Genomic DNA, 12,500 nt, shown 5'->3' on the forward strand with positions numbered 1-12,500 from the left:
AATAAATGAAGGCCCTTCTGCCTCTGGGAGTTTCCTTTCATTGGCTTGTCACAGCACAGCTAGAACTGGGGGTGTGTTCAGTGTGGTGAAACTTTCAGAATGTTACACAACTATCCATTTTATGAATAGGCTTGGATGTTTCTAATGGAACTTTCTGTAACGTTACACACTTCTGACTGAACTGACCGCTGATGGGTCTTCCTCCCAGTAATATCACAGGGGATTTTCTAAAGGTTAACCTTGTCCCTTATTCACTGTTATTCATCATTCTGTTATTCATCATTCTGTTATTCATCATTCTGTTATTCATCCGTCTGTTATTCATCCGTCTGTTATTCATCCGTCTGTTATTCATCCGTCTGTTATTCATCCTTCTGTTATTCATCCGTCTGTTATTCATCCGTCTGTTATTCATCATTCTGTTATTCATCCGTCTGTTATTCATCATTCTGTTATTCATCCGTCTGTTATTCATCCGTCTGTTATTCATCCGTCTGTTATTCATCCGTCTGTTATTCATCCGTCTGTTATTCATCAGTCTGTTATTCATCAGTCTGTTATTCATCAGTCTGTCATTCATCAGTCTGTCATTCATCAGTCTGTCATTCATCAGTCTGTCATTCATCAGTCTGTCATTCATCAGTCTGTCATTCATCAGTCTGTCATTCATCAGTCTGTTATTCATCAGTCTGTTATTCATCAGTCTGTTATTCATCAGTCTGTCATTCATCAGTCTGTCATTCATCATTCTGTTATTCATCAGTCTGTCATTCATCAGTCTGTCATGCATCAGTCTGTCATTCATCAGTCTGTCATTCATCAGTTTGTCATTCATCAGTCTGTCATGCATCAGTCTGTCATTCATCATTCTGTTATTCATCAGTCTGTCATTCATCAGTCTGTCATGCATCAGTCTGTCATGCATCAGTCTGTCATTCATCAGTCTGTCATGCATCAGTCTGTCATTCATCAGTCTGTCATGCATCAGTCTGTTATTCATCAGTCTGTCATTCATCCTTCTGTCATTCATCAGTCTGTTATTTATCCTTCTGTTATTCATCAGTCTGTCATTCATCCTTCTGTCATTCATCAGTCTGTTATTCATCAGTCTGTTATTTATCCTTCTGTTATTCATCAGTCTGTCATTCATCCTTCTGTCATTCATCAGTCTGTTATTCATCCGTCTGTTATTCATCAGTCTGTCATGCATCATTCTGTTATTCATCCGTCTGTCATTCATCCGTCTGTTATTCATCAGTCTGTCATTTATCAGTCTGTTATTCATCCATCTGTCATTCATCCTTCTGTCATTCATCAGTCTGTCATTCATCAGTCTGTTATTCATCCTTCTGTTATTCATCAGTCGGTCATTCATCCTTCTGTTATGCATCAGTCTGTCATTCATCCTTCTGTCATTCATCAGTCTGTCATTCATCAGTCTGTCATTCATCCTTCTGTTATTCATCAGTCGGTCATTCATCCTTCTGTTATGCATCAGTCTGTCATTCATCCTTCTGTCATTCATCAGTCTGTCATTCATCAGTCTGTTATTCATCAGCATGTTATTCATCAGTCTGTCATTCATCAGTCTGTCATTCATCCTTCTGTTATTCATCCGTCTGTCATTCATCCTTCTGTTATTCATCCGTCTGTCATTCATCCGTCTGTTATTCATCCGTCTGTCATTCATCATTCTGTCATTCATCATTCTGTCATTCATCCGTCTGTTATTCATCGGTCTGTTATTCATCGGTCTATTGTTCATCAGTCTGTTGTTCATCAGTCTGTTATTCATCAGTCTGTCATTTATCAGTCTGTTATTCATCCATCTGTCATTCATCCTTCTGTTATTCATCAGTTTGTCATTCATCCTTCTGTTATTCATCCTTCTGTTATTCATCAGTCTGTTATTCATCGGTCTGTTATTCATCGGTCTGTCATTCATCAGTCTGTTATTCATCCTTCTGTCATTCATCAGTCTGTTATTCATCAGTCTGTTATTCATCAGTCTGTCATTCATCAGTCTGTCATTCATTAGTCTGTTATTCATCCATCTGTCATTCATCCTTCTGTTATTCATCAGTCTGTCATTCGTCAGTCTGTTATTCATCCTTCTGTAATTCATCAGTCTGTTATTCATCAGTCTGTTATTCATCAGTCTGTTATTCATCAGTCTGTTATTCATCGGTCTGTTATTCATCAGTCTGTTATTCATCAGTCTGTTATTCATCAGTCTGTGTTTCTTAGCTTAGTTCCCAACTGAGAGGAGAGGGTCTAGGGAGGGGAAGCTGTAAAACAGTGTGTGTGTCTGTGTGTTTGCGCGTGTGTGCGTGCATAATATGTGTGCATGAGTGTGTGTGTGTACATGTGGGTACATATGTGTGTATTATAATGAAGATAAGGTTATAGGGTCATGTTACTTCAAATGTCTCCTATTTCTGCCTGACAGCGTCTGATGTTCCCCACTCAGGGAGCAAATTGAGTTTGCATGCCTTGATGACTCATTAGCCTTTGTCTCGCTTCATGGATGTCTTGATTCATGCGCATGTACTTAGAAGCTATTTATATTTTCTTATAAATATGAATGTATTAGATAACGTGTGTGTGTGTGTGTGTGTGTGTGTGTGTGTGTGTGTGTGTGTGTGTGTGTGTGTGTGTGTGTGTGTGTGTGTGTGTGTGTGTGTGTGTGTGTGTGTGTGTGTGTGTGTGTGACTATCCTCGTGGGTGTGTGACTATCCTACCGGAAATACCTAAAAGTCCCCACAAAGATAGTAAAACAAGGAAAATTACAAAGGCCATTTTAAATTTAGGGATTAGGGTTAAGGGATAAGGTTAGGGGTTAGGGTTAAGGTTAGGTTTAGTGTTAGGAGTTAGGATTAGGGTTAATAGTTAATGTTAAGAGTTAACCTGTTTGGGCTGCAAGGGGCAGTATTGAGTAGCCAGATAAATGGTGCACATTTCAAACGGCCTCGTACTCAATTCTTGCTCGTACAATATGCATATTATTATTACTATTGGATAGAAAACACTCTCTAGTTTCTAAAACCGTTTGAATTATTTCTCTGAGTGAAACAGAACTCATTCTGCAGCACACTTCCTGACCAGGAAGTGGAAAGTCTGAAATCGAGGCTCTGTTCTTCTTCCTGCCTATAAATGGGCACGAGACCTATTAGTATACATGCACGTCATACACCTTCCCCTGGGTGTCAAGAGGCTGTGAGAGAAGAAATGAGGTGATTATCTTGGTCTGAGATGGAACACATCATCTTGGAATGACGTGTCCACCATTTTCGGTACTCTGAAGAGCGCGAGAAGGACAGTGGGATTGCCTTTTGTTTAGCTGCCGTTATAGGCGACTACTATCTCCGGCTTTGATTTTATTTGATACATGTCACCATATCATCGTAAAGTATGTTTTTTCAATATAGTTTCATCAGATTATTGAAAATTGTTCGGGAGTTTTGCCGTGTTCCGTTCTCTTCCGTTTGTTGACATGGAGAGCGTCGTGCCACTTGGCTAGTGTGCTTGCTAAATGAAGAGGGAAAGTTGCCGTTCTAAATCCAAACAACGATTGTTCTGATTCTGATGGAAGATCAGCAAAAGTAAGAAACATTTTATGATGCTATTTCATATATCTGTCGTAGATGTGAACTAGTCGTCGGCGCCCAAGTGTTTCTGGCTATTGTGGTAAGCTAATATAACGCTACATTTTGTTTTCACTGTAAAACACTTAATAAATCGGAAATATTGGCTGGAATCACAAGATGCCTGTCTTTCATTTGCTGTACACTATGTATTTTTCAGAAATGTTTTATGATGAGTAATTAGGTATTTGACGTTGGTGTCTGTAATTATTATGGCTGCTTTCGGTACAATTTCTGATTGTAGCTGCAATGTAAACTATGATTTATACCTGAAATATGCACATTTTTCTAACAAAACATATGCTATACAATAAATATGTTATCAGACTGTCATCTGATGAAGTTGTTTCTTGGTTAGTGGCTATTTATATCTTTATTTGGTCGAATTTGTGATAGCTACTGATGGAGTAAAAAACTGGTGGAGTAAAAAAAGTGGTGTCTTTTGCTAACGTGGTTAGCTAATAGATTTACATATTGTGTCTTCCCTGTAAAACATTTTAAAAATCGGACATGTTGGCTGGATTCACAAGATGTGTACCTTTCATATGCTGTATTGGACTTGTTAATGTGTGAAAGTTAAATATTTAAAAAAATATATCTTTTGAATTTCGCGCCCTGTACTTGAAGTGGCTGTTGTCATAAGTGTACCGACGCCAGGCTGCAGCCATAAGAAGTTAAGATTAGGGTTAAGGGCAGGAACAGACTGGGAATTAAAAATGGCCCTGGACATTTTAACCTTCCCCAGCGATACATCATCACCCACACAACTCATGCCACACTTTATGTAAACAAGATTACTGAACAATATTTATAACAATAACTTTAGTAAAATAGATGTAAAATAGAACAAGGGGAATGTGTTGCTCTTAGGAGGAGGCTGGCTAGAAGGAGCACATATTGGCACAATGGCTCTGGCATCAAGGTGGCAAGGATCTCTGGATCCATCTGACCAGTAAAATAAATAATACAGGAAGAAATGTGTTGGTGAAAATACTGGCGTATAGGCAAGTCATAGAATAAAATTAAAATAAACATGTTTCCTACCTCCTTAAATTAGCAATTTATGCAGCAGCTCACTTCTCTCAGCAATGCCATCTATAACCAGGTCACGGTCCAGGGCCATTAAAGCATCTCGCTCAGTAGCCATGAGCATAAAAGCCTCCAGGTGTTGTTGAGATAGTGCTCCTGAGCTTACTCTTGATGAATTTCAGAGTAGGGAAGCTCCGCTCGCAAGCTACTGTACCTGAGTTACTGACAGGGTAAGTATGAACTTGTAAGCAAGGCCCAGGATGTGGTATGCGTCAGTAAATAGGTTGTACTGACTAAGAATACGGTAGCAACACAGTGGACAGTCCTTGCAAGATAAACAGCTCTTGTTCACCATCTCTACCTCGTCTTCATTTCCTTCAGGTCCATGATCCTCCATAGTCCTGGTTGTGTATTCTTCAAATCCCGATTGTTTTAACCTTGTCCACTGTTCTGTCAGACTCGTGAGCTCACTCTGTAAATTGGCCACCGTTGCTCTGCTGTCAAATTTGATCAAACATTTGCTTAGTTCTTGAAGGGCTCTGTGTAAGGCCATTGGCACTGGATGTTAACTGACTAAAGTTTTTAGGGTCCAGAAGAGCCATACAAAGTGCCATTACTCCGAAATCGCAGATGGATGGTAACTATAACTGTATCCAGAATATGATTATGGACACCAATCATGTATGCACTCTCTGCCCCAGTAAAATTCTCATCTAGTGCCATCTCTCCAGGCATGATTTTCTTCTTTCGAGCCCTTTTCGTTGGCAGAGTGGTCTCTAACTCCAGCTCTGTTTCCTCATCCCGTTCTTGCAACTTCCTGTTGGCCCACTGAACAAATGTGTCTGAAGATGCCTTGAATTTTTCAAAATCTCTAGCCATTCCTTTCAGCGGCTCCTCTGTAGACACAACCATACGATGCGCAGACGGAATGTCCATTTCACTTGTTTGAAGATATTTTGAGACTGGTGAGGTGACCTGAAATATTTTGAGTAATATCTGACCTGTAAGTATTGTTTCATACTTCAGCAACCCCTCAATGTATCTTTGTGCCTTGACCCGTGCAGTAGTGTTGATGTTTTTCTAATCTTGTATGGTTGAAAGAGTGAGAAGGACATCAACATACAGACCCTCATCTGGATTTCCAAAAGCTCCAAAGACCTTCTTTAAGGCACTGTCTTCAGCCCACCAGCGTGTCTCTCCAGTTGGAGCAAGACGTCTGTGTCAGGCATTTCCAAATGCCTGAAGGTACCATGTTCATCTGTACAAACAATAGTACGCAAGTATAAACACCATGGGACCACGCAGCCATCATACCGCTCAGGAAGGAGATACGTTCTGTCTCCTAGAGATGAACGTACTTTGGTGCGAAAAGTGCAAATCAATCCCAGAACAGCAGCAAAGGACCTTGTGAAGATGCTGGAGGAAACAGGTACAAAAGTATCTACAGTTGAAGTCGGAAGTTTACATACACCTTAGCCAAAAACATTTAAATTCAGTGTTTCACAATTCCTGACATTTAATCCTAGTAAAAATGCCATGTCTTAGGTCAGTTAGGATCACCACTTTATTTTAAGAATGTGAAATGTCAGAATAATAGTATAGAGAATGATTTATTTCAGCTTTTATTTCTTTCATCACATTCCCAGTGGGTCAGAAGTTTACATACACTCAATTAGTATTTGGTAGGAATTGCCTTTAAATTGTGTAACTTGGGTCAAACGTTTCGGTTAGCCTTCCACAAGCTTCCCACAATAATTTGAGTGAATTTTGGCCCATTCCTCCTGACAGAGCTGGTGTAACTCAATCAGGTTTGTATGCCTCCTTGCTCGCACACGCTTTTTCAGTTCTGCCCACAAATTTTCTATAGGAATAAGGTCACGGCTTTGTGATGGCCACTCCAATACCTTGACTTTGTTGTCCTTAAAACTTCTTTGGGATGCAAGCCCTAAGTCGGGATCAATATGACAACAGCCAGTCCAAGTGCAGGGCGCCAAATTCAAAAAACATAAATCTCATAATTAAAATTCCTCAAACATACATGTGTTTTATATAATTTTAAAGGTAATCTTGTTGTTAATCCCACCAAACTGTCTGATTTCAAATAGGCTTTTCAGCGAAAGCACTACAAACGATTATGTTAGGTCACCACAAAACTAAAAATAATCTTAGCATTTTTCCCAGCTAATGATAGCATCACAAAACCAGAATAGAGATAAAATGATTCACTAACCTTCGATTATTTTCATCAGATGACACTCATAGGACTTCATGTTACACCATACATGCGTTTTCTGTTTGATTCAATTCATATTTATATCAAAAAATCTGAGTTTACATTGAGGCTACAAGAATCACTAAATGCAAAAACATCAAGTGACTTTGCATAGCCCGTCGTTTCAACATGAATACTCATCATAAATATAGATGATAATACAAGTTATACACATTGAGTTATAGATATACCTCTCCTTAATGCAACCGCAATGTCAGATTTAAAAAAAACTTTAAGGAAAAATAACTGCACGCTATAATCTGAGACGGCGCTCAAATTAGCATGTCACAGCTAACAAAGATAGCGTCACTATAAACAACAAAATATATTATAAATATTTCATTACCTTTGTTGGTTTCGATCAGAAGGCTTAGCAGAAACTCCAGGTGCACAATAAATGTTTGTTTTGTTCGAAAAAATCCGTTATTTATGTCCAATTGTTAGCGCGTTTGGTAAACATATCCAAACGCTAATTCTGGTCAGCTTCATATCGGACAAAAACTTCAAAATGTGATATTACCGGTCGAAGAAACATTTCAAACTAAGTACTGAATCAATCATTAGGATGTCTTTAACATATAGCTTCAATAAAGTTCCAACCGGAATATTCCTTCTGTCTGCGTGAGCCATGGAACGGCAGTGGCTTGCATGAAGATAACGCATGATCAGGAAATGGGTGCTTGATGGTCACCTGACTGATTCTGCTCTCATTATCTCCCAGAACACCATAGAGGTCTCACTGGAATTTCTATTTATTGCTGACATCTAGTGGAACCCCTAGGCAGTGCAACTTCAGCCATACATCATTTGGAATTCTTTTGGGACTCTGTTGAATAAAGACAATCTCAGATTTCTGACTTCCGGTTTGATTTCAACTCAGGATTTTGCCTGCCAATATGAGTTCTGTTAATCTCAGAGAAATAATTCAAACAGTTTTAGAAACTTTGGAGTATCCAATATTAATAATAATATGCAAATATTAGGAACTATGACTAAGGAGCAGGCCGTTTGAAATGGGCACCTTTCATCCAAGCTACTCAATACTGCCCCTGCAGCCATAAAAGGTTTTAAGCCATTTTGCCACAATTTTGGAAGTATGCTTGGGGTCATTGTCCACTTGGAAGACCCATTTGCGACCAAGCTTTAACTTCCTGACTGATGTCTTGAGATGCTGCTTCAATATATCCACATAATTTTCCTACCTCATGACGCCATCTATTTTGTGAAGTGCAGCAGTGCCTCCTGCTGCAAAGCACCCCCACAACATGATGCTGCCATCCCCGCGCTTCACGGTTGGGATGGTGTTCTTCGGCTTGCAAACCTCCCCCGTTCTCCTCCAAACGTAACGATGGTCATTATGGCCAAACAGTTCTATCTTTGTTTCATCAGACCAGAGGACATTTCTACAAAAAGTACGATCTTTGTCCCCATGTGCAGTTGCAAACCGTAGTCTGGCTTTTTTATGGTGGTTTTGGAGCAGTGGCTTCTTCCTTCCTTGCTTCTTCCTTCCAACATCTCAAGACATCAGTCAGGAAGTTAAAGCTTGGTCGCAAATCGGTCTTCCAAGTGAACAATGACCCCAAGCATACTTCCAAAGTTGTGGCAAAATGGCTTAAGGACAACAAAGTCAAGGTATTGGAGTGGCCATCACAAAGCCCTGACCTCAATCCTATAGAACATTTGTGGGCAGATCTGAAAAAGCGTGTGCGAGCAAGGAGGCCTACAAAACTGACTGAGTTACACCCACTCTGTCAGGAGGAATGGGCCACAATTCACCCAATTTATTGTGGGAAGATTGTTGAAGGCTACCCGAAACGTTTGACCCAAGTTACACAATTTAAAGGCAATTCCTACCAAATCCTAGTTGAGTGTATGTAAACTTCTGACCCACTGGGAATGTGATTAAAGAAATAAAAGCTGAAATAAATCATTCTCTATACTATTATTCTGACATTTCACATTCTTAAAATAAAGTGGTGATCCTAACTGACCTAAGACATGGAATCTTTACTAGGATTAAATGTCAGGAATTGTGAAAAACGGAGTTTAACCTTTTGTCAATAGGGGGAGCAGTTAGCATTTTTTTTTTCTGGGTGTCGCCAAATTAAACTGCCTCGTGCTCAATTCTTGCTCGTACAATATGCATATTATTAATTCTATTGGATAGAAAACACTCTCTAGTTTCATAAACCGTTGGAATTATGTCTGTGGGTGACCCAGAACTCTTTCTACAGCGAAATCCATGACAGGTACTGCGATGGTCTGAGAGCGAAGCTCTGGTCTCAGATCAGTTTTAAAAGTCTGTGTGTATCCTATGGAACGACATGAACTGCACCCGCCTTCCCCTGGATGTCAGTAACCAATGAGAAGTGGAATGGGCTTGCTACGTAGCTCTCAGAGGTTATAAAAGGCCAAGGAGTGAGGGTAGCCTTCCTTTCGACGCTGACCATTGCGCAGAGAGGGACCTCAGGATGCCATTTTCAAACGCTCAATTATCAACGTTAGATGTATCCGTCTGTAATTTAATTAGATATAGGTGTTAGAAGCATCATAACGAAGCTATTTTAAACCGAGTTATATCAGATTATGCGAGTATATTGCTATTTTTCGGAATTTCCTCAGTATTGCGCCTTGAGGATTTGGACACGTTGGGGCAAAATAGCTATTGTTAGCTATTGTTAGCTGCTATATCAGAAGTTGAATGCAACGTTTTACAACCAAGCAACGATTCTTTTGGACAAAGGACCACCATGCCAAGATTCTGATGGAAGCTCGTCGAAAAGTAAGAGCTATTTATGATGTTATTCCGTTTTTATGTGGAAAAATGTAAACTCCATAATGGCGATTAATGACGCGATTATTGCAGCACTAGTCTGGCTGTAACGCACACTGTATGTCTAGTAACGTTAATTTTAAAAATCTAACTCAGCGGTTGCATTAATAACTAATGCATCTTTCATTTCATGTCCAACCTGTATTTTTTTAGTCAAGTTTATGAATAGTTTTTAATAAAAATATTTGTATTTTCAAAATGGCGCCGGGCAGATTGCTTGAGTAGTTGAACACTATTTCCATTGTGTAAGCACGATTTGTGCCGCTAAATATGCACATTTTCGATCAAACTCTATATGGATTGTGTAATATGATGTTACAGGAGTGTCATCGGAAGAATTCTGAGAAGGTTAGTGAAAAAATTAATATATTTTGGCGATGATAACGATATCGCTCTCTTTGGCTTGAATCAGTGCTCGGGTAACGTTTGCATATGTGGTATGCTAATATAACGATTTATTGTGTTTTCGCCGTAAAACACTTAGAAAATCTGAAATGTTGTCTGAATTCACAAGATCTGTGTCTTTCCATTGCTATGTGCTGTGTATTTTTAAGAAATGTTTTATGATGAGTAAATTGGTAATACAAGTTGCTCTCTGTAGTAATTCTAGTCGCTTTGGTGAGATTTGTGATGGTGGCTGCAATGGCAAACTATGATTTATACCTGAAATATGCACATTTTTCTAACAAAACCTATCCTATACCATAAATATGTTATCAGACTGTCATCTGATGAGGTTTTTTCTTGGTTAGTGGCTATCAATATCTTAGTTTAGCCGAATTGGTGATAGCTACTGGTGGAGAGAAAAAATGGTGGACAAAGAAAAATGGTGTCTTTTGCTAACATGGTTAGCTAATAGATTTACATATTTTGTCTTCCCTGTAAAACATTTTAAAAATCTGAAATGGTGACTTTATTCACAAGATCTGTATCTTTCATTTGGTGTCTTGGACTTGTGATTTAATGATATTTAGATGCTACTATTTAAATGTGACGCTATGCTAGCGATGCTAATCAGTGTGGGGGGGTGGGGGGTGATCCCGGATCCGGGTTTCTGAGGCGGTAAAAGTTAAATGTACTTGGCTCAGGTGTATGTAAACTTCAGACTTCCACTGTAGCTCAATAGACAGCTAGCCAAACCCAAACATTGCTTATCTTATCCCTAGTGTCTTCGGTCTTACCGCTTCAGCTGCAAAACCTTGACTAACAGTTGAACTGGTATCGCTGGGCTCAATGGGCTGCTCTCTCTCCTCTCTGCTGCCAGTGCCTCCAGGCTCTAGGCTGAGATGATTGACTGGTAACGGCAGCAAATTAATAATTTGTTATTTTAAAACATTTGGCTGCATCAGCCTCAAGGGACTTCAACTTCTCTCTCCGCTTTTCAGCACCATCTTTACATTTTTTCTCTTTTTGTTTGTCCATCTTGCTCCACTGCACTATTTATCCAAATGTCACCACTTAACAGAGATGGGAAAGGGGCAGGGCCCAGGTAAAGTTAGAATGGACTGGACCAAAAGTAATTGGCTGGAAGAGAGAGGCTGACAGATGTAATACCCAACGGCAGTAGCAGTGGGCCGACAGCCCACTCACCTGGGCCAGTCAGACACACAGCACTTGGTTATTTTTATTTTAGCGGGGGCTGGGGTTATTTATATTTTGCGTTACATTGGCACAAATTGTCAAGCGGCCCACCGGGAAAAGTCCCGGTGTTCCAGATGGCCAGTCCATCATTGGTTAAGGGTTAAAGTTAGGGTCAGGATTAGGGTTAAGGTTAGGGATTAGGATTCGGGTTAAGGTTAGGATTAGGGTTAAGGGTTAAGGTTTGGGGTTAGGATTAGGGTTAAGGATTGAGGTTTGGGGTTAGGATTAGGGTTAAGGATTAAGGTTAGGGGTTAGGATTAGGATTAAGGTTAGGGGTTAGGGGTTAGGTTTATTGTTCAGGGTTAAGGTTAGGGATTAGGATTCGGGTTAAGGTTAGAGTTAGGATTAGCGTTAAGGGTTAAGGTTTGGGGTTAGGATTAGGGTTAAGGATTAAGGTTTGGTGTTAGGATTAGGGTTAAGGTTAGGGGTTAGGTTTAGTGTTAGTGTTAGGAGTTAGGGAAAATAGGATTTTGAAAGGAAATCAATTTTAGGTCCCCAAAAGGACAGTAAAACATATGGCGTGTGGGCTTATATATTGTGTGTGTACGTGTTTAATTATACTTGTGGGGACCATAGTAAATAAACAAAATTTGACCAAATGGGGACCCACAAAATGTCCCCAGTTGGTCAAATTTGAGTTATTTATGAGCTAGGGTTAGTTTTAAGTTTAGGAGCTAGTGTTAGGGTTAGGTTTCTGGGTTAAGGTTAGGGTTAAGGTACGGGTTAGGGATAGGGATAGGTTTAGGGTTAAGGGTTATGGGAAATAGGATTTTGAATGGGACTGAATTGTGTGTCCCCGCAAGGTTAGTTGTACAAGACTGTGTGTGTTCTTGCACACTTGCATTTTGTTTGTGTGCACACCTGTGTTATAATGAACAGGTCAACATTTGAGATGTTCAGGAAATAAAAATGGAATGAAGAGAGATGTTACTGTTCACTATAGCACACTGTATAAACAACGAAACAAGGCAAAAATACAGCTTTGTAGAGTTCATTATACTTTACAAATACTAATTTGTGAAAAAAACTAAATGTGCATTTTAAATGGACCAAAAGGACGCCCAAACATCATTTAGACTCT

At 39.6% G+C, this 12,500-nt stretch overlaps 1 protein-coding gene across 1 annotated transcript in view; it reads left to right on the forward strand.

Annotated features, from left to right (window-relative positions):
- The window catches only part of LOC120019495 (alpha-(1,6)-fucosyltransferase-like), a 72,723-nt gene that overhangs the window by 6,747 nt on the left and 53,476 nt on the right, over positions 1-12,500 (forward strand). The gene's annotated exons all lie outside the window — the stretch shown is intronic.

Source organism: Salvelinus namaycush, chromosome 24 (genome assembly GCF_016432855.1).
Source record: "Salvelinus namaycush isolate Seneca chromosome 24, SaNama_1.0, whole genome shotgun sequence".
NCBI classification, from domain to species: Eukaryota; Metazoa; Chordata; class Actinopteri; order Salmoniformes; family Salmonidae; genus Salvelinus; species Salvelinus namaycush.